This window comes from Rhipicephalus sanguineus, chromosome 3 (assembly GCF_013339695.2).
Source record: "Rhipicephalus sanguineus isolate Rsan-2018 chromosome 3, BIME_Rsan_1.4, whole genome shotgun sequence".
Lineage (NCBI taxonomy): Eukaryota > Metazoa > Arthropoda > Arachnida > Ixodida > Ixodidae > Rhipicephalus > Rhipicephalus sanguineus.
The window spans coordinates 126211182-126225960 of NC_051178.1; the positions used below are offsets into that span (position 1 = coordinate 126211182).

At 47.9% G+C, this 14779-nt stretch overlaps 1 protein-coding gene across 1 annotated transcript in view; it reads left to right on the forward strand.

Annotated features, from left to right (window-relative positions):
• The first annotated feature begins 875 nt into the window (after nt 1-875).
• Nucleotides 876-14779, forward strand: part of LOC119387109 (protein CWC15 homolog) — a 184757-nt gene continuing 170853 nt past the window's right edge. Inside the window, exon 1 of the mRNA XM_049413380.1 lies at nt 876-881. The gene's annotated coding sequence lies outside the window, so the exon portion shown is untranslated. The remainder of the gene's footprint in view (nt 882-14779) is intronic.

Genomic DNA, 14779 nt, shown 5'->3' on the forward strand with positions numbered 1-14779 from the left:
GTAACAAAAAGTAGAAGAGCACGTAGAAAAAAGAAAACAAATTTCTTGGACGTTTTGACCGGCACCAGGTCTTCCTTAAAGGGACACTAAAGAGAAAAACAATTCATCTCATATTAGTAAAGTATTCTTTCACGATACCAAAAACACCACGCTTGCTGCGAGAAGGCCTTAGTAAGCGAGAAAACGCGCAAAAACAAAATGTGGGTGGCGACGCCACTTTGAAGTTTCCGCACCATTCGCCGTGACGTCACATGTTTTGACGGCGCCTACTAGGGACACGTAGTTCCTAATCGGTAAAAATGAAGTGCATTGTCTTCTGAAGGGGGCCATAAACTTAACATACCAAGTTTGGGTGATATTGTTGAGCCAATGGCGCCAAAATACGATAAATACACTTTGAAATCCGTGGCGTCACGCGGGGAGATTTCGGCGCGATATTTAGAAATGAAACTTTGAATTTGATTTTCTCCTCCATTAATAAACCTACGATTGCGAAATTAACGACATTAGAGTTCTCAGAGTACAATTTATCGATCTAAACCGATTCATCGTTTCTATTTAGTGTCCCTTTAAGACATACCGGTCCCTGGTCGAAAGGTCGAATCTTTAGCGTTTTGAGCTTTCGGCCACATTTCAGTAGGTGTGCGCAGTTCGTGTTGCTTCTCGGGAACGACACAAAAACGATGACAGGAAAAGTTAAATGGCTGGCCATCATCCAAATGATCTGCTTTCTCACTCGCGCTGCTTAGCTCCTTTCATGTTCTTGAACTACTGGCAACTGTTCATCTGCTCCGACTTAGTGGTTACTCTGTAATCACCATATCCTGCGCCCTTAACAAGTTCAATTTCGTAACTCTATGGGCTTACCCGTTTGATCCGTTGTCGAGCTCACATCACCGTCGGCGCGACACGACCGTCACTTGCCTGCGTATTTCACCTCCCACTGTCTTCACTGTCACATGCTCTGTCACATACGTCACCAGAAGAATACAAAGACCGTCCGCAGAGGCGCACTGCTTGGCGAGTTCGGCAGCCCGAAAGGGACATGCGGTCATTCATCTTCGTGTTGCAAGTAACCAACTACCCACGTCTCCTTTCAAGAAATGAGCCGTAGAAAAATCGATCCTTTAGAATGAACTTCGGCCAAATAGAGGAAAAATGACGCTTATTTATTGTCAGCGTCTTCTCGGTGTCGCATTAAGCCGTTCAGAGAAAAGGTACGTGGAAACAATGCAGTACTATAGCGTACCCATACATGATGATTGTGCAGCGTTGACGCGCAGAAAACATTATCTTTATCACAATTCTCGCTAGGAAATAGGACCTAAGTCTAACCGAGGTTGTGGCCACCTTGCGAGCGCTCGCATTCCACTTGATTTTCAGTCTTAGTATTGATCACGCTACCGAAATGACAATTTCCGCGGCTTTGGGAAACAGTGCGAAATAACAGTCTTACGGCCGTGTCTTACACGTACAAGAACATTTGCTATGGCATATCCAAGCATAATCACTTGCACAACCTCTTTTTTTTTGTTCTCTTCTAAATACGCACTATGCATTTTGTACTACTAAGGCAGTGCTACGATACGTTGCAATTCTTCCTGCCTTCGCACATGTTGGTGTTTGCTAGCGACCCCCAAACAAACTTAGCTCAGCAAAAAAGTTGGTGAACTTTAATTGGTGGGACTTTGTTTCGGGCAACATAGCCAACATGCAGTGTGTCTTTCTATGCTTGCGTTCTTCGCCTGGTTTAAATTGCAGCAAGATGAAATATGGTTTTGTCAACGGTGCTTCACGACCTTTAGAAGCTGTTGAAGCCACAGATATCAAAACAGCGTCATTCTTTCTTTCTTTCAGTAAGTGGTTGTAAAAGAGCGGAAAAATCTCCAAGCAACGCCTGAGGATCACACTGTTTAGCTAGAATTTTATCGCTTGCACTTACATTGGTCCACGGTTTCCTGCATGCACAAGGGCACGAGAGCCATATTGTGCCACTTGAAGACGACTGGACTGCACGAGCGTCTGCGAACTATATACCACCGCGAGTTCGTGTTGCGTCTGTTCACACCAACTGTTCATTTATTCTTTTTTTTTACTCTTGTTCTTCCTTCTCTATTTTATCTATTATTCCCCATTTCCCCCACCCCACGTGAAGGGAAGGCAGCCAAGCAAAAGCTCTGTTAACCTCCCTGCCTTTCCTCTTCGTTTTTCCCTGTCCCTCTCTAGTTGAAAATGTAATACACACACAGTACTCATTATTAGCTTAGGTTTAATTCAATTGAATTCAACAAGCGAGAGAGAGTAAAAGAAAGGCAGGCAGCTTAACCAAGGCTTAGCCCGGTAGGCTGCCCTGCATTGGGAAAGGGATGGAAAGTTAGAGAGGAGGACAGAAAAGCCACTGTTTCAGCCGACGCAACAGTTCCGCGTTTAATATCACAGACGATGAGTCAGTCCGGCATTTTTGAAAAAATGCAACAGCACTTTCGTTGCATTCGGAACTGTAATGAGCAGTCGCACGGTCCCAATATTTTCTCGACAGTGAAAGCGCTTCCGTCCAGGTGATTTAGAGCAGTGCGGAGGTGAAGCCTCTCGTTTGCGTACGTCGGGCAGTAGCACAAGAGGTGCTCAATAGTTTCATCGATGGCGCAGTCGTTGCACTCGGCGTTGTCGGCCATCTGGATCTGCTGAATGCTGCACCCAGACGCAGGCGCCAAAACACTGTATCTTCCTCCTGGGAAAGACCAGGTTGTAGCCGCGGACGTATAGATGCGTCGAGAGTACAATCGATGGTATGTGAACCCACACAAGTTGTTCGTACGATCCTCGACGAAGTGCTGACGAAAGACATTGTAGAGCCGCGTTTGAGTCGCAGAATACTGCCCATCGATTAGCCGGTTGTTGTTTGTTATAGTCGAAGGTACCTCGCATGGCAACAAGAATAAGCGTTCAATTCAATAGCATACAACGTGAAGCGCTTTCACCATAAGCTGATATTTGAAAGGGTGTATTTGTGCGCTACATAACAGTTGCCACTCTTACTATATTTAGGTTATTCCCGCTTTCCCCCACAAAGTTAACGTTCAAGCGTTGTCTTCGACTTCAAACTTCAAGCCACGTGTAATAACTTAAACATCAAAACTTGTAGGCAGATTATTTTTGTCCTGGTCGCTAAGTAACGAGAGTTTCACCTACGGGGATTATCACTCCGTGCCACAACGTGCTATAGCATCAAGCCCAGGTCGCGACCTCCCTCGCTCCCGCCTTGATCTTCAAAAAAAAAAAAAAAGAAAGAAGGAAAGAAAGCTTCATATATCACGTGTATATATAGCATCGTGCACGCTAGTACGTGACTTCTGTGTTTCTCACTAGAGCCACTTATCACGTCAGCCTCCCCCCTACACGTTTCTTGCCACCGCATACAACTCTCTAGGAAGTCAAAATGAACCGCAGAGGCCGAGAAGCAAAATGATAAACGACACTAGTGCCAGTATAAAAGCAACATAACGGCTACCGTACGAAGGATTACGGAGTAAATCCTCTTGGACGGCGCGTAAGCCGTAAGTAGCCAAGTCCGCGTGGTGTGTGTTGCTCGGATGCCTTTAACAGGGACAACTGCCTCGGCCAGAAGAGAAGTCGTTTGTAGAACAGTGACGGCAAAACGAGTGTGCCGCTGTGGTGTGTTGTCGTCACGTTTATTTTGTTTTTCTTCTGTAAGTACTGTTGTGAGCTTCCCGCGATAATTCAGACAAAAACTTATGTGCGTAGACCTTTCCAGTGACGGAAACATACCTCTTAACGTCTTTTACAGTGTGGCGGCTGGGTTTACAACTGTTTTCATGCGGCGGCAGAGGCCGGCTTGCGATGGCATGGCCGATGTCGAATGTGAGTGCAACGCAAGAGAGAGAGAATTTATTTGAAGGCAGAGAGGTCGGCCTGAGCAGCGCCTCCTCTATTTAGTCTATTTAGTCTATGAGCAGCGCCTCCTCTATTTAAAAATAGAGGAGGCGCTGGCCTGAGCTAGTGCGCTCTAGCCTGCTGCTCTGCACAGGGGAAAAGGGAAAGGGGAAAAAGGCAGAAATTAGGCGTCTTATTCTTCCTCTAATCACACAATCAATCAAGAGATATGCGTATATACAATAACCAAGTAACATAGTGGTTTCGCTAGAGTCTGGTGTCCGATCCTGTGCTCTTAAGAAAATCTATAACAGCCCTGATAGCAGTTGGTGGCTTTGTCTGGTCGCACATAGCTGACAAAATGCCAGTCTCACTTAGTGTTGCCACACCGATTCCTGCCAACGTTGAAGCGAGCGTACTACGTTGCGACACGTAAAGTGGGCAATCACAAAAAAAGATGTGCTGTTGTGTAATGTACTTGGCATCGTTCACAGTTCGGGCTGTCCGCACGGCGGATGAGGTGTGCACAGCGGCGAGTGAATGCAACTCCCAGACGAATCCGGTGCAGCAAACTGGCGTTGCTTCGGTTTATTCTAGCCGGGAGGTCCGGATCTATTTCCCACAGACGCCTGTATCGATGATCTGGCTGAGACCAATAAGTCGTTATGCACTCTCGCATGAGCAATCTCAACAAAGAGTTCACGACACCTCGCGTGTACGGTACTTTCACGTCAATGGGGGTGTTCAAGACAGCGGTTCTTGCTTCAGCATCAGCAAGCTCGTTGCCTGCCAATCCACAGTGCCTATGGATCCATTGCAATGTAATTGAGTGACCAATATTCTGCGTAAGGTCGAATGCGTGAATGAATTCTAAAGCTAGTGCATAATATCATCCCCTTCTTGAGCAGGAGTCAATGGCTTGTGATGCGGATTTTGCGTCAGACAGTATCGTCCATTTATGTGGTGATCGGCCGGACACGAATTGGATGGCTTCCCTTATCGCAACAATTTCTGCAGCTGTTGAAGACGACCTGTGATCTAATTTGCACTTCCGGGAGGTACTCAGATGAGGGATCACAAAGGCCGCAGTCGAAGCGCACGGAGTCACAGATCCCTCGGTGTATATGTGGAGAGTGTTGTATCGTTGAGTCAAACGTGCCAAGGTGAGTTGTTTGAGCGCAGCACAAGGATCGCGACGCTTCTTCGAAATCCCGGGTATTTGGAGGGACACCAGTGGTCTGTTCAGCGTCCACGGTGGCACTGCGGGGATGATGACTGGTGTAAAGTCAGAATGGATGACGTACCTGTGTGTATCGAGGCATCGTGAACAGGTGCAGCCTGGTCGATTTCTCTGGAGCGAAGACAAGGGATAGTTTGCGTGTCGATCCAGCAGTCGAAGGTGGACTCGAAGGGGCTCCCAAGACAAGTGAGCCTCTATAGGGCATGTACGTGGCTACTCTATGGTGCCAGAGATTGTTGTACATCTTGGTAGCCATAGGCACGATCGCAGCGCTCGCGCTTGAAGGCTCTCCAAAGTACGGATGCATGTTGCACGCATATTTGAAAGCACAGGTGAACTGTACCGTAGATAGCCAACGAACAATGCCTGGTACAACTGCAAGAGACTTTTCTCAGAGGGGCCCCATCTTAGTCCTGCTACAACTCGAAGAACGTCTACAAAACTGTGACATGCTTTGTCCAAGATAGGGTGCGGCCAATGACGACACCGGTAGTGCGGTATCGGTAGTGCTTAACAGCAGGAATCACTGCTCCGTCAGCGAAGATCGGCTACCGCGTCATTGATTTCTTTGTAAACGTCAATGAAGCACATTTCGTTGTTCAGAGTTGCAGGCCTTGACGGCGCAAGTGCTTTGACGTTACTGATGTGGCCTGTTGAAGTCTTGCTCGCAGTTGCGGACGCGTTGCTCCAGATGCCCATATGCACATATCGTCAGCGTAGGCGCTGACTTTGACAACGTTAGGGAGCTAAGCCACAAGACCAATGAGGGTAATTTTGAAAAGTGTGGGGTTGAGGACCGCGCCTTGTGGCACTCCACGGCTGACGTGGTGTCGGCCCGTGTCACCATCAGGCGTGGAAATGAAAATGGCATGTCCGTTAAGATAGCTGACTATCTACGCGGGATGGCTGACTCCTACGCCAATGTCTTCAAGCGCATCAAGTATGGCCTCATGAAGGACGTTATCGCAGGCGCCTTTCATATCCAAAAAATTGCGCCTACTAATCTCCGGCGTTGTTTTTCTTTTTCTACCGACGAAACCAGGTCGACGACAATGTCTTGACGATCGACCCCTTCGGAAGCCATTCATAAAATCTGGCAAGATGGCATTGTTCTCTAATAGCCATTCGTCTCGTGAGCAACATGCGTTCCATTACTTTGCCGACACAACTGGCTAGGGCAATTGGCCTATACGAAGAAAGCTCGTGTAAGCACTTGCCTGGTTTCAGTAAGGCCACTATGCGACTGAACTTGCAGCTGCCTGGGACTATTGCCGTGTCCCACGTAGAATTTTAGAAAGACAAAAGAGCTTTCCGCGCCTCCTGGCCAAGGTGACAGAGAGCCGAATAGGTGATCCCACCAGGCCCTGGCGCGGACGAGCATCGGGAGGCGGCAATCGCAGCGTCGAGTTCGTGCATAGTGAACGGCAAGTCGAGGCGATCATCAAAGATGGGGGTGAGGCGCAATATGAAAGCGATACCGTTGAGGAAAAAGTGCTTACCAGTAATTGACAATAATCTTCTGCTACATCTACTTCACTCCGACCTTGCTTTAATGCGACAGCTCGCAAAGGAGACAACTTCGGCGTAGGTGTCTGAACGCTCCGAACAACTTGTCAGATTCGCAACAGATGCTTCCTGGGGTCCAGAGATCCACAAAATATCCTCCACCTTTGTGTGTCGAGTTTATCGAAGTGTCGTAGTATATGTCGTAGTTCTCAGCGAGATGCAGACAAGCCTGATGGTGATCTCGTCCTCCTATACTTTCTGCACGAAGACGGATTGCACGTAGGTGTTCGTATTGTGCATCAATCAGCGATGTTGGTTTTGGTACATTGACAAGCCTCGTATTTGCACTTAGGCCTGATGCGATGACACTCTCTATTTCAGAGAAAGACTGGACATTGTTACACTGGGTGTTCACAGAGGTTTGGAATTCTTGCCATTCCACGCTTCGCACTGAAAGAGGAGCCGAACGGCGGAATGCTTTCAGTTGAATGTATGTCGGGAGATGGTCACTTCCGTGTGTTTCCATGTCTACACACCAGGAGGTGGTTGGCAGGAGAGCCCTAAACGTCCAGACAGCTGCTGTTCGATGCGCCCCGAAGAAAAGTTGGCGATCCATCGCTGATGGACAGCAGGCCCTAATTTAGTACAAGATAAGCCATGTCCCTGCCGCGGGTATTCATTGAAGCTGAGCCCCACATAGATGTGAACCTGGGCAAGCTTGGAGAACTAATACATGTGGACTTGGGCAAGCTTGAAGCCCAGATAAGAGGTGAGAGCAGTCCACACAGCTTCTGGGGGGATATATCCACCGATTACTGATAGTGTACGCAGTTTGTGCGTCACCGTGAAACATTCATATTCATTTGAAGCATGAGAGGCCACGTCATGCCTCGCGAACGTTAGGTCACGACGTATCACTTTACTCGCACTTTGGACGTCACGAGACCACAGTGTCACGTATCCGGAAAGCCGAAAAGACGACACCATGTTCGGCTCGCATATAACGACCACGGGAAAGTGGTATTTAAACATCCGTTGTGGAAAGTCAGACAACCGGCTTCGCAAACCTCTTGCATTCCACTGCATTATAGCAGATGCACGTACACGCTGTTCAAATGAATTTGTCAGTTCTATGGAAGTACTACCAGAAGCGGTTCCAGCATGTTGAAGATCTGCACTGCTGCCTTCGCGCCCGGCGTCTGTAGCTCGCAGAGAATTGCACGAATGGACTTCAGCAGGTTCTTCAGTATATTCTGGGTCTTTCCAAAGTCTTGCCTATCGTTATGAGCCACCGTTGGAGATGTAGCCCATGATATGGTCTTGCCTATTGCTCCAGACGGTAGCGAAGGCCATTCAGCATCTGAAGCATCGGCGTGCTTTGCTGGCTCGGCCTCCTTTTGTGCGTCACTCGGACGGGGTGCTCTGCAGATGGGAGTAGAGGCGTTATGCTGCGCAGTCATCTGTTTGTCTTGAACTGTTGTTGATCTATCAATCCGGTGGCCACTGTGGTTCCGCTGGCGCCTGCGTTCGGATCGGCATCTATGACGGCGGATGGATGAGACAGCTTCCCTGTGTGTCGAGTTGTCCCTCACCATCTTCCGCCGGACGCGCATTTTCTCTTATTTGGGGGCAGTCCTTCGAGGTCGGTTCATGTGCCCCAGAGCAGTTTAGGCATTTCAAAGGATCAGCGGCATCGCAGTTGTTGACTTTATGAGGTCCGCCGCACCACTTGAAAGTAATCTCACTTTTGCATACTGCAGGGACGTGTCCCAGCCTGCAGCATTTGTGACACTTCAAATGCCGTGGCACGTAAGGGCGCACAGGATGTCGGACGTATGCAACCTTGACGTGGCTAGGCAGAGTCTCGGAATTAAACACTAGCTTGATGCAGCGAGACTGCCTCTGACTGCCTCTGACGACTCTGACGGTCGACGTTACAAGCCTCTGGAGGTCAGCGTGAGTGATGTCACTGTCCACCTCGTTTATTAACAGCAGTCGTTGTTCCTTTCCCGCGAGCAAGGAACGAGCGCACAGAGATAGTCCCCAATTGTGTGACGGCCTCCAGCCTCTCGAGAATAGTCTTGTTTGTCACGTCGACTGACAATGTGTTCTTCCTGCCATTTATACGAATTTCATTCACTTGCGCAGATGCGACTCGCTTAAAATATTCATTTAATGACTGCCTCTTAAGCGAGTTCAAGTTGTCTGTTGTAAAGGTAGGCACACACGAGATTGTAAAACACTGCTTGCCGGTATCCAGCATCGGTTGCGAGTTTTTAGGGGCGAAGCTCCTTATGCCGTGGGTCTGTCCATCCTCCGTTTGTAGGTTTGTTTGTAGTAGCCACCTCTAGTTCGTGAGAAGCGCGCGTTCTGGTATGCGGTAGAAGAAGAAGACGACGTTGACGAGTGAGAATCTCGTGCGTGTTCGCCTGTGTGGCATTCTTTCTTCTTTACTGCGCGCGTTCTGGTATGCAGTATAAGAAGAAGACGACGTTGACGAGTGACACTCTCGTGCGTGTTCGCCTGTGTGGCGTTCTTTCTTCTTTACTACGTCTCGTGTTTTCAACGACACCCGAAGACAACATTTAAGAAGTAACGCGCCATGAGGCTCCCTCTTGGCACGCTTTCTCTTTAGCTCGGAGTCGCCAGGTGGAAGACAAGGCTGCGGAACGGAGGGCACAGAAGGCGGCGGCAGCGCGCGCTCGCAGACAGAATCCTGAGGTGAGAGCCCGCGAGGCCGAAGCTGCACGTCGACGCCGCGAAGCAGATTCCGCCGTTCGAGCCCGCGAAGCCGAAGCTGCTCGACAAGCTGCACGGCTGCGGCGAGAAGACCCCGCCGTTCGAGCCCGCGAGACATGGAACGCCAAAAGACCGTATATCAAAGGATACGTTCCAGTCGTGTGCATCGATGATGCAGAGCGTCCTGCAGGTGGTGTGCCCGTATACGTCAAAAAAACCTAAAAGGCACAAGATCTCAAACTATTACCAACGACACAAAGCCACAACGGTGAATATGCCGCCATCAATTTTGATGGATGCATCATCATGACCACGTACCTTGCACCCAATTTGTCGAGTGGCAATATCAAGACATTCATTGACACGGCATTGTGTAATTATGACAAGTACAAGAACAGACCATTTGTGTTAGTTGGTGACCTGAATGTCGATATTACCGAAAAGAACAATGAGTGGTTCATACAACATATGGCAGCCAAATATGCTCTCACGTACACGTCCTTTGATCATATGAAACCAACGACCATCCGAGGGACGTGTATAGACCTGGTATTTTCTAATTTCCAGTTGCAACCCGTACAAGAACCGCTGTCCCCTCACTTCACGGACCATAAAGCCGTGATAATGAAGGGACAACGCAAGCCAAGCATCATCTAATTAAGAAAAATAAAAGTTTGATGTTTGTAAATATACACACAGTGTTTCTCACTCTTCATATGATGATTGATGGGGCGTTACACATAACATTCACGGTTTACCGATGATTCTCTCCGGAGCTTCGCCCCACTCATCATCATTCACCACGTGGATATGCTGTGATTTTTTGAAGATGACGTCCTTCGAAGCTTTCGCTTCAACCGGCGGGAGGTGAACGTCGCGAAGTCAGCTTCCGACTCCATCTCTTCCACGGATGAGCTGTCGGTGGAGTAACAAGGAACGGATGCGACGGCTCGGTCACTCCTCTTCGGTCCATCGGTAGGCAGAAGGCTGGGGCCCTCGGTCTCGTTGTGGTGATGGTCCTCCATCCCGAAGTATAACGTCCTCCTATTCGCACGATCAGTGAGCGTCAGGAATGGTCACAGTTAAGAAAAAACTGAGAGCAGTCCGAGGCACAAGTATGCCCGAACGCACTTCCAAAGTGTGTAGTACATGAAGTAGTTTAATTAATTTCGAGTATCTGGACCTTTTCACGTGCACGTAAGCGAAAGAACGTGGGCGTTCTTGTATTTCACCCGCACCGGGGTGCGGCTCTTGTGGTCGGCAATCGAACCGGCGCCCTCGTGCTTCGCAGCGCAACTCCAAAGACTCCGAGTGTGGGTAGACAACAACTAATACACGTGTCTTTCTTAACTAGTAATCTGTAATGTTTGCTCGCATTGTGATATTCCGCCTCCGCGTTAAAAGAGGCTGAATAACACGACGTCGCTTAGTATTGCTGAGTATGGAGTACCAACTATCTCGAATACTCACGTTGGTAAATAAACTCGAGAAGCTTTTCAACTAAGCCTAAGCTGCGCCTGAGAGAATTCTACGAATTGTTGTTTCAACAGAGCGGCTGGTTTTAATCATCCAGTCGTATTCGGTGCCATGGTCTCCGTCATACAACGGGGCGTTTTCCGCACCGTCCACAACCCAAGAGTTCCCGCATAATCGAAGTCAGGATATGATTGGAAACAACGCGCAGAAAGGACAGCAGCCTAGCAAAACGAAAGAATGCGTAAAACCACAATACCTGAGTTTGAACGGCGAAGGATTGCCTATACGTAATTTCGCACCTGTATACTTCGACACGTTTACTAACGCTTGCGTGGTTTGAATTCTAACCTGCTGAAGAGATAAATGACGGATGACAAAGTGCAGCAACGGGAACGAAAGCATGTTTCAAGATCCATTGGAAAAGACCCTGAAGTATAAAGGATAACCACGGCCGTGGGATAACTAACACGACAGAGTGTCCAGAGAGCGTTAAAGCTCGCCAAAATAAATACGCGGGCAATCTGCAGTCTCAGTGGCCCACGAGAGCACCGGATGTGACGCGTACTGAAGAAAAGTAGGGCGCGGTAGAGGTTGTAAAGTGTAGCAAAACGGGGGTGGACGTCCAGCGACTAACGCGTTGTCCTCGGCTGGACCATGGAGGAAAGCAAACGCGGAGAAATATTAGACCTATATATTTAGCCTTGCAGCGGTCTGCAATAAACTACATTATCGAGTCACGTATACATCGCAGCTCCCCTAGAGTGTTCTTCCACAGATGCCATCCTTATACCTATATCTGCGCGTCAGGGAACGCTTATTTGTTATGTGCTTTGGTGGAAGTAGCGACCTTAACGTTTCGACGTGTGCTAGCTCTGAAAGTGATTCTTCCGAAAAGATGACCTACTTGCCGTTTCGTGATTTACGGGCTTCCGTTTCTTCTTTCATTTTGCTGCTTATCGAGCACGTAAGGAGAGCTACTGCACTTTTCTTCGAGTACACAGCTGCTGTTTAAGATCGCGCGTCCACGAACCGGTGGATTGATCGATAGACGCGTAAATTACCTGCATGCATCTAGATGAATCCACATCTGCTCAAATGCAAATTTACCACATAGAGACGTTCATCGGTGACAGTTTGTCTACTCTAACAGCAGTTTTTGTCACTTCCTCTTTTCGGTGGAGCTCGCCGTTCAAGACGTAATCATGAAATGCATAACTTTAGAACTTTCGCCCGAACGATATTGCGATAAATTTTGTTACTAAATAAATGAAACACGGAAGAATGAAGCCTATTCAAATTTGTTCTTCATTTCTTTTATAAGAGCGGTTACACGTTTTACGCGCATTCGAATAGAAAAGCCATAATTGCTACCGTTCTGGCTAACTTTATTTACCAGAAATTTTCTTTATGTTTTTCCAAAAATGTTCTCGAATATTTCGTTACTCTTCTGCATATGCACGTAGAGACAGCGCACACCAGTTCGCGCACGAGCGATGAAACTGAACGAAGTAGCGATTACGCGACTACTGGAGATCCGCAAGGAGCAAAGCAGCAGAAAAGCTAAAACGTACAATCCGCCCACGCATGCATAAGTAGCAGATGAGCGTCAAAAAAAGAAAAAAAAAGTCACGTACCCTGCCACTGCGCGCGGTATTCAGGGTAATCGCTTTTAGAAAACGATTAACATTATTCATCCATAAGGTCAAGTTAGCAAATATGACCAGACGTATACTGCGATCGGGAATCACGAACAACGTTGAAGTTCAGTATTCGCATAAATTTAGAGGGAAAGAAAGGTGGAGGGGGGGGGGAGACTACCTATAGCCAATGCGGCTATCAATGCGGCTATCATAATGCCGTCAAACCAGTCTGCTCGCTTACCTTTATCGGTCAGTTTACACTTCGTAACGGGTTTAACCAGTGCGGCTATCAATGCGTAACGGAACCAGCACGCTGGCTTCCATTTATCGGCTATTTTTCTCTGCGGAACGAAGTGATCGAGGAGTGTATGGCTTTCGTTTAGGAACACATAAGCCGATTTATTTTTTCGAGGCCTCGCATTCCCTGCTATGTCGAGAAGCTTATCATGAGTGCTAACCATTAACAGCCCACAATGCCAGACAATCCAGTAACTATCCTCGTTCAACTGGCCACTTATCGCGCAACTACCTGGCTGGTGTTTACTCATTCCGGGCGAGGCGATCTCTTTCCAAATGCCACGCATCGAGCGACGTTGGCCCGCCTTACACGGGCTTTGCGAGGGCGTTCTCTCGTAACGCTGTAATGAATGCATCTCTGTCACGGAATCATTAATCTCCCGCAGAAAATACCTAGAGCTTCCGCTGTTGTGTCCGAGTTGCAAGTATACTGATACAAGTGCGTTAACGACGAGGAGAGCCGCATCGACTGGAAGCGATGTGTGACGCAGAAAGGACGCGTAACGTTCCCACGTGCTGCAAACATGTTTTTCTTTTTTTTTTTTTTGGGGGGGGGGGGGTAGTAGTCAGGCAATGTTAAAACAATCATGAAACGAGATGCACGTCGAAACTAAGAACTAACTTTATCACCGTAATCTTGGAACCAAAATGTCTGTAATAAGAGTTATTGCTGGGGATTTAAGTCCCCAAAATACGTGACTGTGAGAGACGCCGAACTGGAGGGCACCGGAAATTTCAACCACCTGGGGTCCTTTAACGTGCATCCAAATCGAAGCACATGGGCCTCTAGTATTTTGCCCCCAACAAAATGCGGCCGATGTGGCCGGGATTTGATCCCGCGACCTTCGTGCCTGCAGTCGACCACCATAACCACTACACCATCGCGGCGGGTAAATATGGCGGTGGTAGTGCGGCACATGGTATCAGTGCTACATAATAAGTGAGCGAACTTCGTGGGATAAGAGATAGATAGATAGATAGATAGATAGATAGATAGATAGATAGATAGATAGATAGATAGATAGATAGATAGATAGATAGATAGATAGATAGATAGATAGATAGATAGATAGATAGATAGATAGATAGATAGATAGATAGATAGATAGATAGATAGATAGATAGATAGATAGATAGATAGATAGATAGATAGATCGTGGAATAACTAAAAGTGAAACAAGGTTAGAATATGGACAGCAAGAAGAAAAGGACACAGCGCTGACTCGCAGCTAGATTTATTTTCGAAAAAGAAAGAACATATATTGATAGCAATGAGTCGTCAAAACTCTGCACATGTGTGGCGCAACAACATGAATGGTGTCTTCTCTAATGGATAATTGCGCTCTTCATCTAGTAGAGTGATTGATGGATGACTTCTACCACCTTTGCTGAATCTTACAAAAAAGGCTTCGGCTGTTTCACGCGTGCGCTGATCAACACATCTCTATTTTATAATGGTGTTCTTTAGGAAGGCAGACGCATCATTCATAAATGTAAAGCGCACGCAATGCGCCGCGCTGCACGCATGAAGAAACGACTAAAGCGGCGACATAAATCTACCTCGTCAAGAAGGCTGGACTGTTAGGCAATGCCACGCCACCACTCACGTCCTTCCCATTCTAGAGGCCTAATATGTTCAAACGAAGCAGAAATGTATAATACGGACCAGAACAGCCGCGTGGCGCCAGCAGTGCCGTGGCTGCATCTGAGGACAGCGACGAAATTCTGTTTAAAAAGCCGCGACGACGGCTTCGAATACAAGCTGCCATGGCAGCGAGATGGCCTTCTCTCTTTACTCTCTCTCTCTCTCTCTCTCACCCGCTTTCGCTCATATGGTGGCGGAAAGCGCTTTACGGTGATCGATAACTCCCGCTGGCGCGTGCTACTATAACGCTTAATGGGCAATCGGACGGGACCCATCGTGGGTCGCCGCTGCGTCTGACGGTCGAGAACGGAGCAGCCAGCGAAGCGACGTATGAGGAACAGG